The sequence below is a fragment of the Balaenoptera musculus genome, chromosome 3, assembly GCF_009873245.2.
Source record: "Balaenoptera musculus isolate JJ_BM4_2016_0621 chromosome 3, mBalMus1.pri.v3, whole genome shotgun sequence".
Lineage (NCBI taxonomy): Eukaryota > Metazoa > Chordata > Mammalia > Artiodactyla > Balaenopteridae > Balaenoptera > Balaenoptera musculus.
Window position 1 is genome coordinate 54,409,517 of NC_045787.1, and position 16,819 is coordinate 54,426,335.

Consider the following 16,819-nt stretch of genomic DNA (forward strand, 5'->3'; position numbering starts at 1 on the left):
AGATTTGTCTCTAAATTTGACCTATACTGCTTTGTGAAACTTTACTTTTAGAATTATTGTCTTTGTATATTGCAAAAGTTGTGGCCTCAGGTTTTACTTCGAATGTGAAGAAAGTGGGGTGAGTGGACATGGTTTTGCTACAGGTAAAAGCCAGATTTCTATTTCTAAGAAGTGGATCCAGGCACTGAGAAGAAATGGCTTTTAAAGAAATCACGAAGGAAATAACGTGGCTTTGGAAAACAAAAGCATCTCCTCTCCCCTTCCTTTTTATTATCCTGCTGATCGTTTTGGAAGTAAATACCATTGCTCAGGATGTTTACTGTCTTTGGTCAAGATTGGCAAGGGTGTTTTTGGGGTGGTAGCAGGTGGCAGGTCTTTAAACTTTTTACATGTGGAACAGCCTGGAGAATCACAGGGACTACTTCTGTACTAATATTGACATACGAAATCCTTTAGTGAAGGCAGAGACAGATTAGGGCAGGTTTTTTTTTGCATATACTGTTAATCCTACCAGTAGGTTGCTTCCTAAATGATGCGATTTGCTGAAGTGCAGAAAGTCCCTCTTACCAAAAATACCTCCCAAATGCACGTTCCTGATAGCTAACCTGTTTTTAGGGATGTTCCAAACTTTGTTTCTTAGAAACACTTTGTTAGGATGTTGTTGAGAGCAGCCTCAGAATCTGCCTTCATAGGTTTCTTTGAGCAGATTGGTTTCTTGCCATGAAGGTTAGTTGAGAATCCTGGACCCTGGTTCCAGGGTAGGTTGGTTTTGGCCTGTGGGAGTAGAGCGGAGTGGGCTGAGGGTGGGTCCTGCTGGTCAGGTTGGGGCTGAAGATACTGATCATCTTGAAGGCTCCTAGCTCTAGCATCCTGTCCATCTGATGTTTGAAGAAATTTGAATGTAGATGAAATTTTTCTAGTTAAGGTACTGAGACGAAGCAGTCAGGAAAAACAGAAGGTATGGTACGTATGTGCCCGTGTTCCCGACCTCTCCTTGAAGCCTACTTGTTGTTTTCTTCTTCCTCATTTTTTCCCCCCGTAAAGTGTGAAGGTGTTGGGGATTGTTTTCTTTTGACCTTTAGCTCCAGGCAAGGCCACCTGTAGAGGGAATAGGACAGTCTATTGTGAACTGTGAAGTCAAGGTTTCACTGAGAGTTTCTGGGTGTGTCAGTTTTCACTGGCTGTTGGATTTGTTTACTTAAGGTTTGGAGAGCCTAAAAAACTGACTCAAGAGAGACCAGTGCCAGTAATATTAGAGTCCCAGTGAACTTTGGCTTCTCATCTGATTTTACTGTCATGAAAGTTTAATCAGTTCTAGGTACTTTGGATAATTTGACAAAAGATAGCCATAATAACTTATGGAGGTGATGATGACAATAAAGCCAAAAGGGCTTAACTTTTAAAGAGGCATTATTTTTATAATGCTTCCTTGCTGAATCCCTGGAAATGTGATAGCCAGCCTGTAGGTTGTTACACACATCATAGTTTCTCTGTAGTAATACATGTTTCGTCATATGAAACTTAAATAATCATCTGTTGAATAGTAGACATAGGATTTTGAGTACACTGATGTTTTATGCGGTACTTAATTACTTGAAAATTCCTCATGTCCTTTTTTCCCTTGTTCCCCCAACTCAAATGCCTAAGGAAGGCTATTGGAAATAAGCTCTTGGGAGGCAGTTTTAGTCACAGGTATTGTGCTTTACCTTCCATTCTCCCTTCACCTGCCCAGGTTTGCTTTGCTGAACTAATCCCACATTTTCATTCTTGCCTCAATTTACTTCCACAACCAGATGCAGACTGTTCCTCAGGTTTCTCTGCTCTTACGCAATATTCTGCTCGAATGGGTTTCACTCCGATAACATAGCTGCGCAAGTGGAAATGTTTGATGCTGCATCCGAAGTGCCTGGCATTACAGAGTATTGAGTAGAATACGGGAAAAGAATCTAAAAAAGAGTGGCTATATGTATATGTATAACTGAATCACTTTGCCGTATAGCAGAAAGTAACACAACATTGTAAATCAACTATACTCCAATAAAATAAATAAAGTGGGGAATTCCCTGGCAGTCCAGTGGTTAGAACTTGGTTGGCACTTTCACTGCCGGGGCCCGGGTTCAATCACCGGTCGGGGAACTAAGATCCTGCAAGCTGCGTGGCACGGCCAAAAAAAAAAAAAATTAATTAAAAAATAAAGCAAAATAAAATAAAGTGCCTGGCAGTGGAGTGGATTAGTGTTTTTTCTTCCTTTTGGTCATTAGAAAGTAATATCGTAAAAATTATCTCCAGTTGAAATAATGGAAGAGAATCTAGAATTAATTACTTGTACTAAATGAGAATTAAAATTTGAATTCTAGTTGTGGAGAACTAAGACAAGATACTCTCCATACAGCTAATAATGGATTGTTTGGGGTGCGGGGGTGGTATCTTACTAAACTTACTAAAGGAACAATTACCTACTAAATTTACTCCTTCCCTACACATTGAGGTAGGTCCTGACATTCATAATTAAATCTTACTGCCTTTCTTGAATTTTTAAAATCTTTAAGATAAGAACCCCCAGAGCAAAGGCACCTCAACAGCTGAGCCTTCAGAGTTTTAAGCAGATTTCAGTCCTTTTGTATTATCTGTGGGAAAATGTTTAATTTTCTAATTTCCTGTCTCTGAATCTCCGGCACAATGGTTTCTCTGCCTTCTTAGGGATTTTTTTTTTTTTTTTCCCCACCCCCTTCTTAGGGATTTTTAGGCTTGTTTTTTTTTGCCCTCCCCTTTCTGGATATCTTGTACTTTGTAAAATAAACAGGCCATGTTTGCACACTGTTTGGATGTTAACCTGGTCCTTTGTAGTCAGTCACTCACTTAAGTTTGTACCAATGTTGTTGTATTTTAAATGTTTAAAGGCTTAAAGGCTCTTTTAAAGTTGTAGATCTTTATTTTTTCTATTATGTCCTCAAACCCCAGGTTAATTAGTACTTTTTCTGAATTAAAAGAATATGATTATTTTAACTAAATAATTTTGAAAATACTGTGAAGTATAAAGAAAATTCTGCCATCCTGAGTTACCTTTTTGGTGTATTTTCTTTAATCCTTTCCTCCTCTTCCTACTTCTTATTCTAATTCAGAAGTATGATTTTAGTCCTTATCAGTGTAAAATTCTACCTTTTTTTGATTTAACATGATACAGGCTTTTTATCACATTAAATATTTCTCAAAAACAATTCTGATATTGTTAAAAATTTTTACTGAAGTGTAATGTATATCTATACACACACAGTAAAGTACATTAAATGCACTAATTTAATTGTATGGCTTGGTGAAGTTTTACACGTATAAGCCCATTTATAACCAGCCTCTAAATCAAGATATAATACATTCCAGTGTCCAAGGTTTCCTCATGCCTCTTAGTATCCTCTAGGGGTTGGTAACTCCTCTTATTCCTATCACATCAATTAGTTTTGCCTATTTTTAAACTTCACATAAATGGAATTACGTCCTGTGTGCTTTTATGTCCACTCAACATAATGCTATAAGATTCATTTAGGTTGTTGCATTGGTTGGTGTGGTACTGTTTTAATTTTTGTATTTTCTGGCAAGATAAAAGCTTTCTAATTACCCCTTTCTAAAAAGCCTATGGCCAGGGCTTCCCTGGTGGTGCAGTGGTTAAGGATCCGCCTGCCAATGCAGGAGACACGGGTTCAAGCCCTGGCCCGGGAAGATCCCACATGCCGTGGAGTAGCTAAGCCCATCTGCCACAACTACTGAGCCTGCGCTCTAGAGCCCGCGAGCCACAACTACTGAGCCCACGTGCCACAACTACTGAAGCCCGTGCACCTAGAGCCTGTGCTCTGCAACAAGAGAAGCCACCGCAGTGAGAAGTCTGTGCACTGCAACGAAGAGTAACCCCCACTCACCGCAACTAGAGAAAGCCCACGTGCAGCAACAAAGACCCAACTCAGCCAAAAATAAATAAATAAATATATTTTTAAAATAAATAAATAAATAAAAAACCTATGGCCAGAATTACAATTTTTCAAAAAAACAGGTTTTCAGGCAGTCTCCCTGCCATCCTTGTGTTTCCATTTGCCCATTTCTGGGTATCTTTCCTCACCCTCTCTCCACACTTGTACGTACTCTTCTTAGTTTCTTGTGATTCCTTTCAGTGTTTTATTTTGTGAAAATAAAACCAAAGAAAAATACACTTCCTGCTTTTTTATGCAGAAGTTAGTGTACTGATAATACCATTCTGTCTACACATCCCCTTTTTACTTTGCAGTGTGTCTTGGTGATCTTTCCTTACCACTTCATAGCCTCTTTGTGGTATGAATGTACCGTGGTTTATGTAATCAATCTCTCATTGTTGGATATATTTATTATTTAATATTGTAAACAATGATAGGATTTAAAAAAAGAAAACTTTGTATACCTTGTATAAATTTCACGGAGTATTACTGAGTCAAGGGGTATGTATATACACACGTCTGTAACTTTGGTAGATAGGAAGAAATTGCCCTTCAAAGGAGATGTACGAATTTATACAGCCATCAGTGGTGTGTGAAATTCTGGTTCCACACACCTTTTCTAATAACATTCCATTGTAGAGATGTATTTGACCAATCCCTGTTGTTGCATATTAGTTTTTTTCCAATTTTTGACCATAATAATTATGTAAAAAGTAATTTTCTTACAGTAAATATGTGGTACTTTTTTTTGAAAATGGAGAAAATTGATGTTGAAGGTAACTTACCTGTTACGTAAATGGAAGGCTTTTTTTTTTTTTTTAACTAATTTATTTATTTATTTATTTATGGCTGTGTTGGGTCTTTGTTTCTGTGCGAGGGCTTTCTCTAGTTGCGGCAAGCGGGGGCCACTCTTCATCGCGGTGCGCGGGCCTCTCACTGTCGCGGCCTCTCTTGTTGCGGAGCACAGGCTCCAGACGCGCAGTCTCAGTAGTTGTGGCTCGTGGGCTCTAGAGAGCAGGCTCAGTAGTTGTGGCTCACGGGCTTTAGTTGCTCCACGGCATGTGGGATCCTCCCAGACCAGGGCTCGAACCCGTGTCCCCTGCATTGGCAGGCAGATTCTCAGCCACTGCGCCACCAGGGAAGCCCTGGAAGGCATTTTTATTATTATTTTTTTTTAATTTTTATTTATTATTTATTTTTGGCTGTGTTGGGTCTTCGTTTCTGTGCGAGGGCTTTCTCTAGTTGCGGCGAGCGGGGGCCACTCTTCATCGCGGTGCGCGGGCCTCTCACTATCGCAGCCTCTCTTGTTGCGGAGCACAGGCTCCAGACGCGCAGGCTCAGTAGTTGTGGCTCACGGGCCCAGTTGCTCCGCGGCATGTGGGATCTTCCCAGACCAGGGCTCGAACCCGTGTCCCCTGCATTGGCAGGTGGATTCTCAACCACTGCGCCACCAGGGAAGCCCTGGAAGGCATTTTTTTTTTTTTTAATTTTTATTTATTATTTATTTTTGGCATTTTTAATTTACATGCCTGGGCTCACATAATGTGACAAAGCCAGGACTAGAGCCCTAGTCTAGCATTTCCATGCCAATGTGCTCCTAGGAAAGCCTTAGTAATTACATTTTCTGTCTGTCTCTTTTTTTTTTTTTTTTTCCAGATTGGTTTCAGGTACACAGAAATAAATTATTCCCGATTCTTGGTTCATGACCTTGTCGTCTTTGGTCCATTCATAGCCTTTTTGTATTTATTGATTTGTTTCATAATGAACACCCATCATCCTACCCAAGAGTTAACAATACGAGGTCTACATTACATTACCCCATGTGTTTTTTACTCTCCCATCCACCTGCTTCTACCTGCTCCCAGAGGTGACCTGTCTCCAGAGTGACTTCCCTACTTTAATTAGAAAAGACCATGATGTGTTCCTTCCCTTTTCTGTTGTCTTGATTGCATGACTGAAGTGCTTCTCAGTTCTGGGAATGGAACTGATGGTTCCGTTGTGATCAGAGAAGGTTCCCTCAGCTGTTCTCACTCTGAGTGGACTTCCTCTCCGTTGCCCTAAGTAATGTTACCATGTACTGGCCAGAAAACTAGGCTCTGCAGGGTTTTTGCGTTGCTTTAGAGGAGACCCTTCGTTTAGTCTCAGATGAACAGCCCTGTGGGACTGGTAGTCTTCCCCTTTCTTCTCTTGCTGTGTAATGCTGTCTTTTCTACTTCTGTCTAATAGAAGCAGTATATCAGGGAGGTGGAATACCAGGGTTTGAATTCTGGCTTCATTGCTTTTGCTGTGACTCTAGGTAGATCATTTCTGTTATTTTTAACCCATATGTATGTCAAGGAAGTCTAGTTTGGGGAGAATTCCTGGTGGAGGGAAAACAGCACTGGACCCTAAAGCTGTGGGTTTGAGTCCTGACTCCAGCATTCTTTGGTAAACAGATTACCCCTTCTCATCCTCAGTTTTCTTATCTATAAAATTGGCTATATTATTTGGTCTGCCTCTCAAGACTAATGTGAGATGCATGTGAGAAAATGAAGAAGACCAGTAATATATGGCTGTCTGCCTTACAGGGATATTGAAAGGAAAACAGCTGGCTGTGCAGAAAAGAATTTTGGTGTTGCATGAGTACTAGTTACAGTTGACAAAAACAGAACTTAAGTTAGCATAGGTAAAAAGAGGAATATATCTGCAAGATTTTGGGTGGTGATTTATGAAAACCTAGAAAGAGTTGAAACAACTTAGCCACAGAAGTAGGGATGTGGCTGTGTTTCATGAACAGCTAAAATCAGGACTTCAAGTCCATTGGGATCTGCTTTCTCATCTTGACTCCCTCCTGCCTGGTAGGCTTCATTTTCGCATGGAGAAGGGGAGCAGAAAGCAGCTACTTAGAGCTCTTGAGTTGTTCATATTAGTGCTTTGTCTAAGACTTGCCTGGGGAAGGGGCCCTGATGAATAAGTAGCCTTGGGTCAGGCGGCCATCCTCACACTAACCCACTGTGCCCAAGGGCAGGGCCCTTCTCACATAATCCAGCATGTGGCAGTTCCCACAGTTACTGTGTGGAATGGGGAGATGGTTTCTAGAGAAACTGCTCTGTAGCTAATACTTACTACCTGAATATGAGCTACATGGATTAATTGTAATTGCCCTTTTATTTTTTATGTGTGCGTCATCTGACCAGGTTTAAATGCAGAGTGCCATTTGAATAGCTTAGGACGTGTTTCTGAGCAGCTTTGAACGTGCCTGCTTCACCCCAGTGCCCCTCAGTACTCCACTGGCTCCTGTCTCACCCCAGTGCTCCGCAGTAGTCTGCTGGCTCTTCCCGGGAGGGTGTCACGCTACTCAGATCCCTTTCTGCCCCTTTGAGCTTGGCCTCACAGAACAGCAGGGGACTGTGGTTTAAGGAGCTGTGTCCTGCCAACACACTGAGAATGCTGGTAGGGGGACTATTCAGCCAGGAGTGCTGGAGCTGAGTTGGGAGGGGCTGATACCCTTATGTCCATGAAGATGAGTATTTCATGTTAATCTTTGTGTTCAAATCTCTCTTCCCCCACCTGCATTTCCAGAAGATCATAAATATAAATATCACGACATACATCTTCATTTTCTCTAGAGTAAATACTTAGAACTGGGGTCTGGCTTTGGAAAAGCACACACCTACGGTAAATATTAAAGAGTTGATTGTAAAATGTGTGTACTTGAGATTAGTTTTTATTGGTACCTGCAGTATTCTGGTGAAATAGTAACTGAAAGTTATGCACTTCAGTTTCCTGCGCTCCTGTGAATAACTTTTGGTTTGGCTTTGGTCAAGTGAAAGAAAACAGAATCTGAGAGCAGTCTGGGACCTTAGGGATAAGGTCATCCGGTCTGTCTCAGTGAACTTACACAAAGGAAGCTGCAGACCTGCGAGGTAGACACAGTAGTAAGAAGGAGGCCTGTTGGTGGTGATTTGATGAGTCAGGGCTAGAAGTTTGGACTCTGGTTTCTCAGTGCTCTTTTCAGTATAGTACATCAGGCTGACTTGGGATTGAGCTTCACGTCTTAATTTTGGCAATAAAGTTTCTTAAAAAGTCACAGTAAAAGAAAGGTAAGAACCACCATGTCCTAAGTAGCCATTATAGGCGTAGCCACTCTGTACATCTTTACAGTGTGAATAATTCTTCTTATACAAGGGGCAGTGAGGTTTGCAGAGGGCTTCAGTAATTTGTCTCAAGCCTGATGTACTAATAACCAGCAGGACAAGTGTTACGTTTGCCTTTATAACTTGTATTTTTTTTGGTGTGTGTTTTTTTTTTTTTCTCTGAGATCTCTGAGCCTCAGTTTTCTTTGCCAGTAGAATTGGGGGAAATAGTTCATAGTTAATAAAACTATCATTAAAATGAGATAATGTATGTGTAAAGTGCTTATCTCTACCACAAATCAGCATGCCAGTTCTCAGGGAGTATTTTCTGTCTGTCTCTTAAGTTGCACCTTTTCTTGTTATGCCACATGATTATGTCAGAAGCAAGAATAAACTAAGTTTGGAGAGACCATGCCATAAACTATTTCTTCATTATTACCAAGTAGTAAATAAAGGTTGTTAAACAAGATCCTGTTTTTAAGTACGAAATGTTTAGATCTAAAAGCTGAGTGTAGGGACTTCCCTGGTGGTGCAGTGGTTAAGAATCCGCCTGCCAATGCAGGGGACACGGGTTCGAGCCCTGGTCCAGGAAGATCTCACATGCTGCGGAGCAACTAAGCCCGTGTGGCCACAACTACTGCGCCTGCCCTCTAAAGCCTGAGAGCCACAACTACTGAGCCTGCATGCCACAACTACTGAAGCCCTCATGCTTAGAGCCCGTGCTCTGCAGTGAGAAGCCTGCACACCACAACGAAGAGTAGCCCCCACTTGCTGCAACTGGAGAAAGCCCGCGCGCAGCAACGAAGACCCAATGCAGCCAAAAATAAATAAATAAATAAATAAATTAATTAATTAATTAACTAAAAATAAAAGGTAAGTGCATTATTTAGGTAGCCTATTTCTAGAAGTTTCTAAGGCTTTGACATTGTGATGCAGCATTGTTATAGCATTGTTCCCAGCATTTACCTGTCAAGGTAGGAGCTAGTAAGGATGATCAGGCCTGGGTGTAGAGAGGGGTCAGGATCCTGGACCCTGTCCTTTGTGGTCAGCCTTGGGTAGCTTTTGGTATCCTTGGACTCTGATGGAGGTAATCACTTTGTCTGTTCATTTAATAGGTTTCTCATGTGTAAATGGGGAAAATAGAAGTTCCACCTACAGCATGTATATACTGATCCTGTAGCAATTAAAGGGCTTAGGTCAGGGCCAGCACATAATTTATTAATGCCCAATAAATTTTAGCCAGAGTAATAATTGTTAGTATTTGCAATGATGGCATCAAATAAGGGAGCTTGGGTAAGAGTACCCAAAATATAAATACATTTAATGTTGGTTGCAGTTGTTAAACTATTAATCTTCCTCTTACTTGTAAGCTTGCTGCGGGATAAGAACAGATGTTTGTTTTGTTTTTTTTTTTCCCTGTCCCTCCCCCTCCGACGGGCGCGCGCGCCGCGGCCCAGATGTTTTTTTGAAGGGTGTAGACAGGCTCTGCGTATCATCCCCTTGCACACAGGAGCGGGGAACAGGTCCAGGTGGGGCAGGTGACTGGCACAGGGCGGTGGTGGTAATCAGTGTTAGACAGCTGAAGAAACTCGAATAGCTTTCTTATTTTCAACCAGTAAGTACAAGTGTTCTTTAATGTAAGAGCAGTTCTGTGGGCTGCCGACAATTGGTATACTGGGCTCTCACCCTGGGAAAGGTTTCACTATTATCTGTGGTCTCAGGTGGCATGAAATGGAACAAGAATGGAAGTGTCCTATCCATGGACTGACCTTCAGAACCCAGCAGCGTGGAGGACGGAAGGCCGGCCCTGTCTGTCCAGGGCATCGTGAGGGGCTGGTGTAGAGAGTTGTAATGGAAGGTGAGGTAGGATGTGTGCTAGAGCTGGTGAGTGTCTTTGTGGCTTTCTGAATGCAGGGATTCCTAGATTTCCAGCACTAAATAGAGTTAATTCTAACTATAGGTATAATGGTCTAAACAGGGCAGTTGTCTGTGACGTCGAGGAAAACTGTCCTCCATCAGTGGTTCTCAAACCTTAGCAAGCATCAGAATCACAGGGAGAGCTGGTTAAAACAGCTTGCTGGGCCCACCCGCAGTGTTTTTCGTGCAGTGGATCTGGAATGGGGCCTGAGAACTTGCATTTCTGAGTTCCCAGAGTTCCCAGGTGATGTTGATGCTACTGGTCTGGGGAACACACTTTGAGAACCACTGTTCCATAGGCTGCAGCTATAATACCGCAAGCCCAGTGAGATCTGAGTTAAGGTATGCATAAGGTCTCTTCCAGGCATGGCATACTTAGAAAATGCTGAGGCTGTATGGAGTACTACAGTAAACTGAAGGGGATTTGGAACCCTAGGTGGTGGCTGGCATGGGCTCTGAGGACTAAGGTGTACTGTGCCTGTGGTACACCTGCTGGGGAGGCTGGCATGAGATACACGAGTGTTAAAATGCCGCAGGCTGAACCAGGGTTTTCCTTTCTAGAGCAAGGGGCCTCGAATGGGATCACTTACTGAGTGTAAGCTTCTCCACCTCACCCCTCCCAAAGCTCTAACAGCCCACTGGCTCTTAGGAGCTTCAGGATTCACCTTTGCCTGGTGTATGTTAGGACTTCCCTGTGGGCAGCCTGCGTTTGGATAGGGAACATGGTGTTTGCTAAATCCCCAGAGCCGTCTGATCAACGTAAATTAATCAGACTTGCCCAAGCCTGGTCCATGACCTCTTCCTTTGTGGGATTAGTCTGTTTGGGAGCATTTGCCTTCAAGCCACCAAGGGTGGAGAAAAGTCTGAGGGAACTTTCCAGAGGCAGTTTTGAGGCTCTTGTTGGGGGAGCATCTGTGAGTGTAAAATATCAAAACGGGAAAAACGAGTTGGACCACTTAGTGTTTTGAAAACTTGTAGTGCAAGGGCACATGGCCCGGGGAAGGTGGACCTCGGGTTGTAAAACTGGAGATGGTACTTTGAGATGAAGGCGCCCCGCCCTCTGATGTCTGGTATATTTCTCCACTTTAATTACCAAGCAGGAAAACCCCTTCTGTTTGCCTTTTGAGGGTGGTGTTCCTACACTCTGACCTAAACAACAGGAACCCGATGACTAAACACATATCATAGCAATTTTGTGTCAAAAGCTGCTTTTAGAATGATAGTCCAGTAGGCAAATAAAACTCTTCAAAATGGATTCACATCGTATCTTATTCGGATGTGGTGAGGAGTTAAGGCAATGAGAATGGTTCCTTTTCTTACTGGGAATAGTCAGTGCCCAGATGAGATGGGTACCTCAAGCCATATTTACATTACTGAGGTGTCAGTTTGTCATGCCAGAAACAGAAACAGAAACAGCTGAGCTTGGGAGTCAGGTGGACCGGGTTTACATCCGCCCTCTACCCTGTCACCTTGTGTGTGACCTTGAGCAAATTAATTGGACCTTAGAGACTCAGTTTCCTCATCTGAGTATGGAGATAGTCCTGTCTCACCGGGCAATGGTGAGGAACAAATGGGGTCAGGTTTTGCCTGACACATGAACTTCCCTCTCATGATGCAGGTCTAGTCTGACTCTCTTCCCGTGTTGTGTGAGCTAGGAAGGAAGAGCAAAATGGGGCGTGGCTGTCATCGCTCCTTTTTGCTTGTACTCATTCCAGATGCAGTTGATTTGTGTGGAGAGAAAGGGTTTTCCCAAACTTTGTTTTACAGGGGTGAATTGACCTAAAAACATTCTTGACCTTTTTTTTATTCCATCCCTGACTTCAAGGAGTCGGGGTGGAGAGGCTGCTTGTGAGTCAGTGGCGTTGATAAGCATGATCGTGCAGCTCCATCCTGGTCCCAGGGGAGGACGGCTCCGTGCTGACGGGTGTTGGGATGAGAGCTGCTCTGAGTCGCCCTCTTTGTTTTTCCCTTGGCACCCCACAGGGATATACCATGTTTTCATTAATTCTCCAAAGACGGTTAGTTAACAAAGATTTTTTTCACAAGTGACATAGAACACTTCTTTTTTTTTTTTAATTAATTAATTTATTTATTTATTTATTTTGGGGTGTGTTGGGTCTTCGTTTCTGTGCGAGGGCTTTCTCTAGTTGCGGCAAGCGGGGGCCACTCTTCATCGCGGTGTGCGGGCCTCTCACTGTCGCGGCCTCTCTTGTTGCGGAGCACAGGCTCCAGACGCGCAGGCTCAGTAGTTGTGGCTCACGGGCCCAGTTGCTCCGTGGCATGTGGGATCCTCCCAGACCAGGGCTCGAACCCGTGTCCCCTGCATTGGCAGGCAGACTCTCAGCCACTGTGCCACCAGGGAAGCCCTAGAACACTTCTAATGAGTATAATTAAATTCTGAATAAAAATTTGTCCTCTTGTTTAAAAAAAATTTATCCTCATTATAACTACCTCTTGTGAAGATCTTTTGAAATTATTTCACTTGAATTTATTTCATTTTGACATTTCAGAAACACTTTAGTTCTTTCTTGATTGGAATGTGAATCTTGGTAAAACGTTTCCTGTCCCCTTAAATTAATAATTCATACTCCTTAAACATGGTCTGTGAGAGTGCTTGTCCTTTTTGAATTTAGTCTCTAGAGTCTGCCTGTGTCATTCTTTGATTGGTTAAGGGTCTGTCTTCTCCTGTCTCGTCTTTCCCTTTTGTAAAGTCTGTCTGTGCGGCAAGGGTGCCACTAGGGCCAGGAACTCTTCAGGCAGATCCCAGTGAAGAGCGGCCAGCTGGGCACTGCCGTGTGGATTTCTGTACGTGTGGTGCCCTTCCGCCCCACGGCTGCCCCCGAACCCCAGCTCCCCCGCTGGAGGACCTGCGGGCGGGAGCCCCGGATCAGCCCCCCAGGCCCGAGGCTTCTCTTGGCTTCACAGCAGCAGTTCCAACGTTTGCTTGACTCTCAAACTTTCCTTTCCCCTCAGTGCTTAGTAGAAGGCAAATCTTCCTGCATTTGTGTTTTTTCACTTTGCTTTCTTCTGCCCCTAATTTCGTAGAGCTAGTTTCAAGTTACTTGAGGAAAACTGTTCACCATTTGCTGTTCAGAATTAAGCCGAGTTTTTCTCAGGTTCTAAATCTTTAAAATTTTACTATAGTTATTAAAATGGTAGAGTTGTTTCGTTGTTGTTGTTTTAAAGAACTTTAGCTACATCATCAGGCATTATGGACTGGCTTGGGATCCTATCAGTAATCACAGTGAGTCTCAAATCCCTCTTCTCATCATAGGAAACACAGGCTGAGGACTCATAAATTTCTACTAATGGTCCCTCCTCACTGGGGCTTCCCCGCTTCCTCCCACTGTCCTTTGAAAGCAGCAGGTTTATACTCACTTTGCATTGGTACCGTGAGAAAAAGTAATATTTTATCTTCTTTTGGGAAACGTGACGCATAAAAGGAAAAAAATGAACTTACTCCTTGTTTTACAAATACATTTTGCTTTTGCCTCTAGACACTTAAGCTCCTTTCGAGGACAAAGGCTGCTTCTTGCTCACCTTTGAGTCTGGCTGGGTGTTTTTTTCCCAAAACTATGTATCACGTCACAGATTTGCATGTCATCCTTGCGCAGGGGCCATGCTAATAATTAATCTTCTCTGTATTGTTCTAATTTTAGTGTATGTTCTGCCCAAGCGAGCATGGCCTTGGAATTTTTTGTGCACGTGTATGAAAAAGGTTGAAGTAATGAAAGAGCTGTGCTGGAGGGTGAAGTCAGTGTTCGGGCTAGTCTAGTTCTGCTGACTCGAAGAGATAAACGTCAGCTCAGGGCAGCTCATCTTCTAAGGCAGTTGGATACACACAGTGTAGAAGTAAAACAGTAATAAATGAAGTAACCTTTATGCAGCAAACTCTGGGCTCCTGCTTTGTGCCAGGTACTGGGCTGGGCTTTGAAGACCCATAGAGGAAGGAAGGTAGGAGGCTGCCCAGGGAGGGGCGGTGGATTGGAGCTGAGGCTTTGAAGTATTTAAACCCCACCTTACCATTTATTAGGTGTAGGTCCTTGGGAAAGTTGTCTAGCACCCTGAGCCCTCGCTTCCTCTTTTCTGAAAAGGGAGTACTAGCATTGTTAGCTGAAAACTGGGTTCACCTCTTGGTGGCTGTTGAGCTAATAGACACAACCAAGCCAAAGGTCGGGAGAAGGAAGAATTTATTATTACTTGCAGCAAGTGAGGAGAACACCGGGGATCTTCTCCAAAGCAGTGTCTGTCCGAACAGCGAAATTAGGGAAGTTTTAAGCTAAGGGTACTTGCGTATTCATGAAGGGGCTTGAGCAGAGGAGAATTCAGCATAGAATTGGGGCAGAGGTCCACAGAGTCCAAGCTTTAGTTGATTGAAGTCAAGAGTGGCACCATCATGATTCCATCCTCCAGCTGGGTGGGGTCCTTAGTACTTGCAGAGCTCAAAGATATATTTTGATGTGTATCCCTTGAGGAGGAATTAGGACTCTGCTTTATCACTGCACTGTCGTTTGAGTGCCTTTTCCCTGTTCCTGCATTCCTTTGTTCCCTCAAGATCATAAATTACTGAGACCTGTTCAAGGGTGAGCATGGTGGCCAGGCTTAGATCACAAAATGGCTTCTCTTATGTCAAGAAAGCCATTCCTGGTTCTGTTTCTTCAGGGACCCCCTAACTTATCTGCTTATAGTATTTACCTGTAAGGTTGTGCCTACTAAATGATCCCTCAGTTCAGTATGTGGCATGCAGTAAGCAGGCAGACAGTGGTGGCTTTAAGAGCAGCCCACTGCCCAGTGAAGTTAGAGGTGTGGGAGCAGCGTCACTCTGTGTGTAAACAGTCTGTCCGAAGTACACATGTGCTCTGCTGGGAGGTTTGTGTGCCCAGGTGCTGGCGAGACAGGAGGACAGGGAGGCGCCTCACCCAGCAGGGACATTTGTGGAAGGCCCCCGGGAGTAGTGGCACCATCCCAACTTGGTAGTGAGCCAGGACTTGAAGTCCACTTAAGGATTAGCTGGCAAAGAAAGGGGGAAGAACATTTCCATTCTGGGCAGTAGGAAGGCTCTGCAAAGACACCCAGACACCTCTTTTGTAAGGTTTTGGTTTCCGGTTTGCCAGGGTCAGTAGGAAATCCATGAGCTCTGCACCCTCTGCTAAATTTGCAAAGAGAAGAGTTAAATGGGTTTTTAAGAAAGGGAGGTCTTTTAAATCTGAAGTCTCCAGAATAAGAATACGCCTTTGGCTTGGCCAGGTATTTGCCTGTGAAGCTTAGCGGTGGTGTCAAGTCCTCAGGAATTCAGTGGGTGCCAAGAATGGTTCCCACCCGGCCCCCCTGTGGTGGGATCTGAGCACACTCCCTGGCAACCCACCCCCTGGTTTCCCAGTTGCTGCCAAATTCCACTTTCAGAAGGAAGTGATTCCATTCCTTTCTGACTCACGGGAATATTAAACAATCAAGATTAAATATCTCTATGTACTTCAGGGGTGGGGAAGTAAATATCTTTTGACATGTGATAGTGCAGTGACAGGAAAGGAGCAGGTCACGTTTTAATGCTATGCTTGACGGACAACAGAATGTAAAGTTTGTGTGTGTGGCAGGGACATACGCTATGTTGAATCTAATTGCGAAGATTTATAATAGCAAAATAATCCAATTAAAAGTCTGCCATCCCCTTTAAATACTTGTAAAAATTCTTTGTTTAGATCCAATGGCTTTAATTCCAGAAACCAGCATCTTCTGAGTCTTTACTGTGTTCATAAAAGCCCTGTGCTAAATGTGATACCTTGTCATCTCATTTAATTGTCAAAACAACTTTATGAAGCAGGGAGCTTCCGCATTTCTTACAGATGAAGGTATTGAGGCTTTCTAGAACTTGTAGTTGGGTAGTTGGCAGATCTGGAGTGAGCCCAGGTAATTGGATGCCATTGTGCTCATCACCAAGCTAAAGCAGTCCCACCCTCCCTAAGTTTGAAAAGTTGCTCTTTTTCACAGAAATAATTTTTAGTGTTATTTTAAGTTTTTTTTCTTTTCCCCCCACACCTTAGTTTTATTCCTTGACTTCAAACCCACTCAATGACTTGTCTGGGCTTAGCAGTTATTATTTTTCTGGCAGAGTAGTATGCAATAATGTGAAGATTTTTAGGTGAAATTTAAAGAGTGTCGGACCTACTACATCTAACAGGTAATGTTGAGACTCTAATTGGCTATGCTTATTTATATACAAAACTTTCTCCCAAAGGTTCTCTGGGAAACCTTTCATGTTAACAAGGCATCATCTCCAATGTGTATTACTTCTTAGAACACATTCACTCACACATCAGAATGGAATAAGAAAGGTAGAGAGGGAAGGCAGTGGTGCTGTGACTGTACTGTATAGGCTGTTAGTGATAGAGCCATTGAAAAAGTAAAGGGAGAACAGACAAATCTGTTACTAAAGAACCATAGCAGAAATCAGTTTGTGCTTCTTAATGTAGTTTTAACATTCCATGTTTAGGGTGAACGGATTGAGAAGAATCAATGTTCTTTGTCCTAGATTAGTGGTTTTCCAAGAGTGGTGCCCAGACAGCGGCATAAGCATTACCTTAGAACTTGTTAGAAATGAAAATTCTCGTTCTAACTCAGACCTAGGCCGGATAAAATGAGATTAGTCTTCCTAAGATGGGGTGGATAATTACTAAACCTAATCACATCAGGATGAGGATCAGGTAATTTGGATTTTTTTCTTGTTTGTAATTGATTCTGGATTTGTTAAACTAACAATAGCACCATTCCTGTGATTTGACTGTTAACACTGGATAATAACAAGGTAGTCAGATAGGTTAATAATATTTA

At 43.0% G+C, this 16,819-nt stretch overlaps 1 protein-coding gene and 1 non-coding gene across 8 annotated transcripts in view; one reads left to right on the forward strand and one right to left on the reverse strand.

The window, feature by feature from the left end:
- OCLN (occludin) overlaps positions 1–16,819 on the forward strand; it is a 45,949-nt gene that overhangs the window by 16,203 nt on the left and 12,927 nt on the right. The gene's annotated exons all lie outside the window — the stretch shown is intronic.
- On the reverse strand, positions 13,561–13,672 carry LOC118893676. The gene has a single exon (XR_005019534.1). It is a non-coding gene; the product is annotated as a U6 spliceosomal RNA (small nuclear RNA).